Raw genomic sequence first — 10580 nt, 5'->3', positions numbered from 1 at the left:
CTTTCCCTCTTTTGGGATAAATAACGCACGGTGGCGGCTCTGTTGTTCTTGTTTTCCCGCCGGTTTTTCGCGTAATGCGACAGCTGGCGACTCTGCTGGGGATAAGAGAAGTTGACCTGTGCTGGTCCATCTTCCCTAAGCGAGTCTCTCCTAGCGCTCTCTAGGTTAGGGCTTTGGTTGCTTTATGCTGCTTTATTTATTGCATTCATTTGTATATATGTGCATTCATTGTTTGCATTTATTATTTGCATTAATGTTTGCATTCATTCATATTCATCTATTGTGCTGGCTTTGTTTCTCTGTTTGGGGTGGGAGTTACTCGAGGTAAAAGGCCCAATACCCAGGCTATGAGTGCAATCTAGGAAACCTAGGAATAGAGTGATTCATGGGAAGCGGGTGGTGTACGCCACTTAGCGGAACATCGATATCACGAGCAGTTCAGATTCTGATGGGGTATTATCGGTGCATACATCTGGTGTGCACAGGATGATATTCTTGAAAGGGTTGTTTATCCTGCGTTTCTCTCAACCTTACCCTGGCCTAGATGACACCCGTGAGCGGGGAGGGAATGATCATTTTAACAGGTACAGATGGTGACTGTTGGTGACCGGTAGGTGACTTGATGGTGACTCAGGGTTCTGTTGGTGACTCAGTTCCTCAGATTGGGTTCAGATGACAGTTGACCAGTTGACTTTGGGTTTCAGATGATTGTGATCAGAGTTCGAGCCGAAGCTTTGAGCCTGTGTTCAGAGATGCACCGCTTGCCAGTCGTGTCTGCATCATGTGCATCATAGCATGTTTATTTTTCAAAAGAAACGCAATCAACAAAAAAAAAGAATCAATAAAAAATTGAAAAAAAAAAGAGAAAAAAAAAATGATCTCTGCATGCATATCATTTCTCAGGTACATTCTAGAGTCTGTTCACTGATAGATCCGGGTGCTCATTTACAGATGAAATTGTTGGTTTCACTCGGTACTCATTGCTCTTGTATACTGTGCCGTTGCTGCAGATTGCTTTTTTTTCGAAGATGAATCAGGCTCTTTGAAGGCCTGAGAAATGATCATTATCATGTGCATCATATGCATTAGCATCATAATCATAACATGTTGCATAACAGGTGTTCTAGTTCGGACTTCTCACTCTGGCTCCTGTCTGAGACAGGATTGTTGATCATCATCCGCACCGCAACCAGATCGAATCATCAGAGGAGTATGGATCAGGTTCAGACTGAGTTGGCTGAGATGAGGGCAAACATGGCCCAGTTCATGACCATGATGCAAGGGGTCGTTCAGGGGCAAGAGGAGTTGCGAGCCTTAGCCCAGAGACAGGAAGCCATGATTCTGCCACCCAGTCGTGCTTCACCAGAGGGGGTCCCCGTTAATGATCAAATTGCTGCTGTCACTATTCCCGTCAACAACTACGACGTGGATGATGATTTGAGGGGTATCATAGTCAATGGACAGCCTCTTGCTACAGAAACTGTTAATGTTAGAGCAACCCGTACTCCGGTTCGCCATCGTGGCTCTTCAAGTTCGTTGAATTCTAAGAAGCCATTCTCTGGGGCACCCAAAAGGGGAGAGAGTGAAACAAATGCTGTGCATCGGCGAGGGAGTGCGAACAGAGGACAATATCGTCAAGCTGTCGCTGTGACTATTCCAGCAACCCAACAGCAACAGGGAAGGCCAACTCGGCGGTATCAACATCAGCAACATCGTCCGCAACAGCAGGCTTACCAGCCTCCCTATGATAATCAAGCCGATACAAGTAATGAGAGGAAGAGGGTCATTTTTGATCCGATCCCTATGTCTTACGCAGAGCTGTATCCCTCGTTGATAGAGCGGAACTTGATTACTCCCAGAGACCCGCCGGCTATACCCGTCAACCCTCGGTGGTGGTATAGGCCTGAGCAGCATTGTGTGTATCATTCGGGTGCTCCTGGTCATGATGTGGATAGTTGCTTTCAGTTGAAAATGAAGGTTCAAGACCTCGTGCAGTCAGGTATTCTGAACTTTGAAGACTTGGGTCCCCGTGTTAATCAAGCTTGAAGATAACAAGTCGCGAGCTGGCGTTGGCTTTTCTCCTGAGGTCTTCAACAAAGAGGGTTGATCAAAAGCAGAAGCTACTAATGCAAGAGATTCTGACAGTTGTTATCCCTGGTGGGATCTATCACAATTGGGTCACTGTGGGCGTTCCTACAGTTGTTCATAAGTCAGAGTAATAATCACTTTGTTTAAAAACCCTTCTCCCATGCCAAAAGGAGAAGTGATGACATTGTTGGCAACATTTTGTGCAATGATATTTTCATTCAAGTAAATGCATGTTAAACATTTGTTTTTCCAATTGTTTTCCCTTTTCGCTTTTTGCATGAAATTGGTGATCACAAAAAACCCTAAAAACAGGAATAAAAGCAATCTTTTCATCTGCATAACGATTGTCTTGTTTGTTTTCCAAAAAGTTTTTCATATCGAAATCATTATGCAGGTTGTTTCTCAAACCCATTGAACATAATGATCGGACGTCATCTCCCAATTTTGAATTCCCTGTATTCGAAGTAGAAGAAGATGATGTTGAAGGGATTCCTGACGAGATTTCCCGACTTCTTGAGCAAGAAAAGAAGATCACTCAGCTGCATCTCGAGAATCAGCAGAACAACCAACTGGGGCATCAAAAAAAAATCAATCAAAAAAAAAAAACAAAGAAAGAAAGGGTGCAAAAGAAATCAAAAGAAATCAAAAGCAAAATCAAAAGAAAAAACAAAGGAAAAATAGCACCCTCAAAGTCCCAAGTTGACTGATGCTGAATTCGATCGAAAAGAAGAGATTAACTGCCAGGTGTCATGGTCAGTTATATCAGCAGAGAGTGACGAAAGCATTCGACTAGAAGGTCGAGTCTCGAGTTCTGAGAAAATGACCTTCTGCTCAAGAAAGTCTTGTCTTTCGCGCCCGATTCCAGGGGCAAGTGGACTCCAAGCTATGAACGTCCATATGTTTTCAAGAGAGCCTTTTCAGGCGGTGCTTTGACACTTACAGCAATGGATGAAGAAGTTCACTCGTCCTGTGAATCCAGATGCAGTCAAGAAATACTTAGCCTAAACAAAAAAAGCAAAACAGCTCGCTAAGTTGAACACCCCAAAGGGTAACTTAGGCAAAAAGGAGCGTCTCGGTGGATTGAAAACCCGGAAGGGCGATCCAGGCAAAAGTTAGAGACATTGAAAAAAGAATTTGCATCTCGCTAGATTGAGCACCTCACACCGGGGCAATCTAGGCAAAAATTAGGGATTTGGCAAGTAACTGCATCTTGACAAGACCGTGTTCTATATCTGTCATCCGCCAGGAATTCTCTATGCGTCGTCGACCGAAGCTCCGAATACATCGAGATTCAGAATGGTAGAGGAAAGGTCATTATGTTCAATGTAGCCCTCTCCAATATATATCACCGATTTCAAACTTGTACAGATCTATGGAGTCTCGCCCTTTGCAGACTACCATTCCATCATATCGATTTGAGCTTTTACCCCATTATTTGCACTCTTATTTGTTTCAACTCAACAAATGTTTTGCATGTTTTAATTGATAAAGTATCATTGTTTTCAAAATAAACAAAAAATTTCACAAAATTGTTCTTAAACAAAGTGAACATTCACAATGATGAAAGGATACCTAGGAGACCCGCAGTGCTCTCCCAAGGGTGGTATGATTACCGACGGGTAAGACAGTCGTTCGTATCTCGAGCATAACTGTATCTTTGTCCTGTAGAACCTTTTCATGGTCTCTCCTCAGCGAGGTTGCTCAGTGCAGTGTTGGTTGAAGTTGTTCATCTTCACGTCCCCGACAGTGCAACATGTTTTCTCCAAGTCTCTGTTAGCCCTATGGTGGGGCATCCCTAATAGAGTGCTGTTTGAGCCCTATCGTGGGGCATCCCCAGCAAGGTTGTTGTTTTGGACATTATCGTGGGCCAGTTCTCAAGCAGTAGGTGTACTGAAGACTTCAATTTTCGTCTCTCCAGCAGAGCAGTCTTCTCCTCTCCCTGGCACGGATGCTTTTCTGCAACGATTCGGTATTTGGAGGATTGACGTCTCAGTATTCCGTCATTTTCTCAGGTAGGTCCTCAGCAGAGTGGTTGACATGAGGAACTTCATCGATGCCTATCTATTTTCACCAGAGATCTGGCTGATTCTTGGTATCTCTGTTCTCCAGCATGAGTGAGAAGTCAGTGCTCTCCCTACAGAGTTTTCATCAAGCAGATTTCCTCAGCAGAGTCTCCCCACAGAGTGGAGTATTTGATCAGTGGGCTCCCTAGCGGGGTTTTCATTCGCTTTGCATTTTGCATGTAGTGATCATTGCATCCTCAAATCGCGTAGCATTTCCATTCATAATGGAGCATTACGCCATAGAAAAATTCAAACATATGCATTCATGTGTTAACCCGATCAGACCGTCTCCCCGGCAGAGGCAGCTTCTTGTTCGACGTCTGTACAGCGCTTTCGCTACAGTTGCCCCTGACGGCACTCAGGATTGGTACCCCCAGAGAGGTTTATTTCCTCATCCGTTGGTGAAAGAAAAACCTGGTTCTACCCAGTAGCCTCCTAGTAGATGTGGGTGTGTCTGATCTCTCCATGTAGAGTCTACCCCTTAAGCAGAAAGTGTCCATCCTTTCCTGCCATTTCCCCAGTGAGATACATCCTCGTGGATGACGGTTGCTTCCGTTCCCTCCCTAATGGGATGGGTTTTCCCTATTGAGTTCTTTCCTCATTAGGATGAGTCTTGATTCAGTTTGCCTTTTTGGATCGATCCTAAATTGGCTTCTTGTTGACTGTCTCTTGTGTTGCCCTGGGGCATGAATGAATAGTGGCTCACTAACCGGTACTCATTCATCTTATCCTCAGCGGAATTTGTTGGCTTCTACCTACGAACCGGTAGCTGTAAGTCCTATCGTCGTGGTTTTCTACCTGTAAGCCGGTAGTTGTAAAATCCCACTTTCATCCCCTAGCAGAGGTAGCCTTTGTGGTTCATTCTGTTTGTTGGCCTCTACCTGCAAACCGGTAGTTGTAAGTCCTATCTTTGTGGTTTTCTACCTACTAGCTGGTAGTTGTAAAATCCCACGTTCTCTCCTTGTTGTGGAGTTAACCCTCTGTGCTCATCCTAGTTGATGACGGTTTCCGTTCCCATGGTTTTCTGCCTACTAACCGGTAGATGTAATCCCCTCTTTGCAGTTATCAGTATCCAGTTTGCGGTATTGATATTCTTTTCCCCTCTGGATACTTGCCTTGATCAAGCAGTATTGTCCCCAGTGGGTCTTCCCCTTTCTTTTGGGTATTTGCTCCGAGTTAGCAATTTTATCCTCTTTTGATTGGTCAGCTTTTGCATACCTAGTCCTGGTACCCTGATGCCTTTCTTTTCGGTCGTTTATCCATCTAACAACCTGCAACCCGGTTATGGATAATCTTCCATGCGAGGTTATTATCTATGTTTTGACGGCTATAGATAATATATCTCATGCACTCTCTGGTCAGTCTTTTGATTGTTTTCTCCAGCAGAGTAAGATTCGTATTCCTTGTGGAATCGAATATCCATCCTTTAACAAGTTTGCTTTTGCTCTCTTCAGGATGATGTCGGTCGTTTATCCATCTAACAACCTGCAACCCGGTTATGGATAATCTTCCATGCGAGTGTATTATCTACGTTTTGACGGCTATAGATAATATGTCTCATGCACTCTCTGGTCAGTCTTTTGATTGTTTTCTCCAGCAAAGTAAGATTCATATTCCTTGTGGAATCGAATATCCATCCTTTAACAAGTTTGCTTTCGCTCTCTTCAGGATGATGTCGGTCGTTTATCCATCTAACAACCTGCAACCCGGTTATGGATAATCTTCCATGCGAGTGTATTATCTACGTTTTGACGGCTATAGATAATATGTCTCATGCGCTCTTGGGTCGAAGTCGTCCTCCCCAGTAGAGTATGATTCGTATTCCCTGTGGAATCGAATGTCCATCCTCTAACAAGATTGCTTTTCTAGCCCTCTCCAGGATGATGAGTGTTTTGGAAAACAAACCAATTCACGCTTTGGTCGATCACCTTTTTCATACCTACAACCCGGTATCCTTGGTGTTCCTTCCTGTTTGCTCGCTATTGTGACCTTGATCCCCAGTGAGATCCTCTGCAAGTGTTTTAGCCTTGCCTTGACACATGTAGATGTCAGTATCCTGTCAGCACCCGCGTGTGTTGCTTCTTTGGTGTCGGTAAACACCATCTTTCGGTGCTTTCCCAGTCATGCGTAGTGTCTGGTCTTCTTTGGTGTCGATAAACATCATCCTTCGATGTGCTTAACGTCGTCCCTTCCCTAGTGAAGTTTACTCCTCTCCGTTGGTGTCGATAAACGTCGAGTTTTTCCTATTCGTCCGACGACGTCTAGTTGTACCCTTCCCTAGTGAAGCATTCCTCCTCTCCGTTGGTGTCGATAAACGTCGAGTTTTTCCCAATTATCCGTTGATGATTTGGTTGTGTTCTCTCTCCCCAGAAGAGTTTCCTCCTCTCCGTTGGTGTCGATAAACGTCGAGTTTTTCCTATGCGTCCGTTGGCGTATAGTTGATATCTTTCCCCACAGGGTCTTCCCCAGTTGAACCTCCTCTCCGTTGGTGTCGATAAACGTCGAGTTTTTCCTAGTCGTCCGATGATGTCTAGTTGCTTATTCCCTACAGATCATTTGGTAATACCATATGATTCCCCTCAGAGTTTTCTCCTCTCCGTTGGTGTCGATAAACGTCGAGTTTTTCCTATTCGTCCTATGACGTCTAGTTGTACCCTTCCCCAAGTGGATTTACCTCCCCGTTGGTTTCGATAAACGTTGTGTTTTTCTCATTCGTCCGATAACGTCTGATTGTATACCCTATTCCCAGTCATTCATTACTGTCTGGTTGATTTCCCAGCCAGAATCCCCAGTAAACGTCCTATTTGGTGTCCCGTTGTGGTCTCCCTTTCGTCCTATGACGTCTGGCTGAGTTTTCTCCTTCTCCGTTGGTGTCGATAAACGTTGAGTTTCCCTTTCGTCCTATGACGTCTGGTTGAGTTTTCTCCTTCTCCGTTGGTGTCGATAAACGTTGAGTCTCCCTTTCGTCCTATGACGTCTGGCTGAGTTTTCTCCTTCTCCGTTGGTGTCGATAAACGTTGAGTCTCCCTTTCGTCCTATGACGTCTGGCTGAGTTTTCTCCTTCTCCGTTGGTGTCGATAAACGTTGAGTCTCCCTTTCGTCCTATGACGTCTGGCTGAGTTTTCTCCTTCTCCGTTGGTGTCGATAAACGTCGAGCTTCTCCCTTTCGTCCTATGACGTCTGGTCGAGTCTTCCCATTCATTCATTAATGATTGGTTACCTCTCCGTTGGTCTTGGTAAACGTCGAGTTTTTCCTAGTCGTCCTATGACGTCTAGTTGTACCTTTCCCCAAGTTGGTTCACCTCTCCGTTGGTCTTGGTAAACGTTGAGTTTTTCCCATTTCGTCCGCTGACGTATGGTTGTATATCTCTTTCCATTCATCCGATGATGATTGGTTACCTCTCCGTTGGTTTCGGTAAACGTTGAGTTTTGCCTATTTCGTCCGCTGACGCATGGTTGTATCACTATCCCTGCCTTTCATCCGATGATGTCTGGTTACCTCTCCGTTGGTTTTGGTAAACGTTGAGTTTTTCCCATTACGTCCGCTGACGTATGGTTGTATCCTTTTCTGGTTATCCCCAGTAGAGTTGATTTACCTCTCCGTTGGTCTTGGTAAACGTTGAGTTTTTCCTAGTTGTCCGCTGGCATCTAGTTGAGATTTCTGTTCCCCATTCATCGTGTGTCGATGTCTGGATGTGGTTGTGCTTTTGAAGAGAAGATAGAAAAGGAAAAAACAACAAGAAAAATTCCCAGCAGTGTGCAAATTTCTACGGTTCTTGGTATTCAATCCCTGTTTACCCTGAAAGTCTGACAGCCGTTGCTCTCATCCATTCGGGTTCCCAGTTGATTGAATAGGGGCAGCTGTAGCACCTCAAATTTTCACCCTATCATTTTGTACATTCATTTCATATTAGGTCATTAACATAACATGGTCCACTGCATAACATTGCATTGTCCATTTGCCCAAGTGCAAGCTCAGCTGACCAATTGGGTCAAACTGATCAGGAGAATCAATCAATCAAGCAAGCAAGTGCCATTTTCATTGAGACAAAGCCCTAGGGTTGATTTATCAAGCTCATATGGTCTAAGGATTATTTTGAAGTGATTTGGCCAAAGATTGGATGCTCAGAAGTCATCAGTCATTGTTCAGTCAACCAGAAACCCTATAAAGTCAATTGTGGTCAACTGTGCCTGATTTTATGGATTGGAAGGTGTGAGATGGTTTGAAAGACCTCATTCATGTCCATATAAGTCTCATTTGACATATCAAAGACCAAGGTTGAAGAATTGGAGGTCAGACAAGAAGTTTCCTAAAATGGCAGGTGACCTGTAATTTCAGCTGCCCAAAATGGAAACTTTTTCTCCTCAAAATTACTTCATCATACAAGCTTCAAATGGAATTTTGTCCAACATGAAAGTTGAAGATCTTGATCTCACCATTCCAAAAAGTCCAAGAACTTGAAATTCCCATATGTGGTTAGCAAGATATGGTCCAATCATTTTCAGAAAATGCCCGAAATCAAAGTGGCATAACTCTCACATGGAGTGGCCAAATTGGATGGTTCTTCTTTGAGCAAATCACATTTAATGTGTACTTTCATAATCCATCACCACATTTTTCCAAAAGCATTCACACAAAAAGGCCATTTTTCAAGTGCACTAATTAAAAACCAAGGGCAAAATGGTCCAACTTTCAAAATATTTGGAATTTTGAGATGGGACTTTTTGCAACACTTTCTAAATGTCATTTGTGACCTGTTGGAACCAAGTTTGGACAGAAAAATCAGCTGCATTAACCAAGGGCATTTTGGCCACACTTGAAAATTGCACATTAACACTAATCATGTACATTTTGCTAATCTTAATTAATTTGTGATTAAGCATTGGTATAAATAGATAATTGCAACTGTATTCATGAAGCACTAATCATTTTTTCAGATCCAATCCAAAAACTCTCCAATTCTCTCAAAAATTTCACAATTCTCATTCACTTTTTTCATCAAATTCTTCAATAATTCTCCATTGTTTTGGCAATTTCTTGGTGATTTCTTCATGTGCAGGTGATTATGTGATTCTGTTTTTGGAGATTGAAGCAAAATTCGTGCAAGAACACCAACTGTCCAAGCATCACTCATCAATGGCAATTGGCGAATCTTCATGATCCAAGCATCGTAGAGCTGAAAGTTCTTCACCAATCATCTTCTTGAGCAACATTCTTCATCTGTTTTCAAGAATTGAAGCCAAAAACATCCTGAATCGCGAGCTGCTCATCCAAGAGGTAAAATTTCGAACTCGTTAATTCACGCAATTGTTATATGCATCTTGTAGTGCGTTGAATGTAGAACATTTTGCCGTTTGAATCGCGTAATTTCGTCGAGTATTCATGGAGATATTTGGATTTAAAGTTTATGCGTCAAAACTTCTTTCGATCGGATCTTGGTACACGTTGATCTTTAGACATTATCATGGCCGTATTTGTAATCTACGTTGGAAGACGGAGAGATCGGTGTATCATTTGCGCGATTTGGCGATGAAAAGCTCGTAACCGCATCTGCCGTTGAAGAACGAAGAACAGCGAGGAAGAAGCTTCAATTTCTGGAAAAATACCATGCTAGATCCGTGCTGGCTTGGCTCTTTTCAAATTTCTTGTTTTACAGCCGAACGGAACCAACCAGAAGCTGACAACGCATTAATGCCATACGCGGTCGTTTTAGTCTTGGCTGTGAGAATTACAATCGTGCCACTGTAGCTTAGTTAAATCATATTAATCCACTTAATTCATTAATAAATATTTCAATAAATTAACAAATCTTATAAAAATCACATAAAATCCATTTTAAGTCCAAATTTAGTGAGACCTTTTTTGTTAGCTTCATAATTTCGTCTAGAATTTTATAGGTATGATAACTCAAGTTGTGCATGGAGATTTTTTGCTTGGCCTATTGATATTTGACATGTGTGACATAATTGTATGTTTTGCCATTTTAATCACCAAATACTCATGCTTTATCCAAAATTAATGAAATTTCATATGGTGATTCTTGACACATTCCTGGAGATTTTCATGTATCATTTGTGATTTTTGGACCTCTGGATTGGTAGATATGATTTATTCTTTTTGAGTGTGACAATTTGTGTCACATTATGATATGCTGAGTTCATGAATTAATTTTCCATGCTTCCCCTAGGCCTATGGCTTTGATTTTTTGCATGAGATACCTTTTATATGTTAACTTTCAGCATGATTTTTTGATGGATTTAATTGGTCCATTTTCTAATTGATTTGGATTTTTGATTGCTGTTTAGCATCTTTGGGTTGTTTCTTGTGTAACAAACTTTACATGTGTTGTTGAAGGCTCATACCATATCATATGAATGTGAAATTTGATGGAGTGATTCATAACATGTTAATTGTTGGTTTGGCTTTGG

The sequence above is a fragment of the Lathyrus oleraceus genome, chromosome 3 (genome assembly GCF_024323335.1).
Source record: "Lathyrus oleraceus cultivar Zhongwan6 chromosome 3, CAAS_Psat_ZW6_1.0, whole genome shotgun sequence".
NCBI classification, from domain to species: Eukaryota; Viridiplantae; Streptophyta; class Magnoliopsida; order Fabales; family Fabaceae; genus Lathyrus; species Lathyrus oleraceus.
This window is presented reverse-complemented; position numbering follows the sequence as displayed.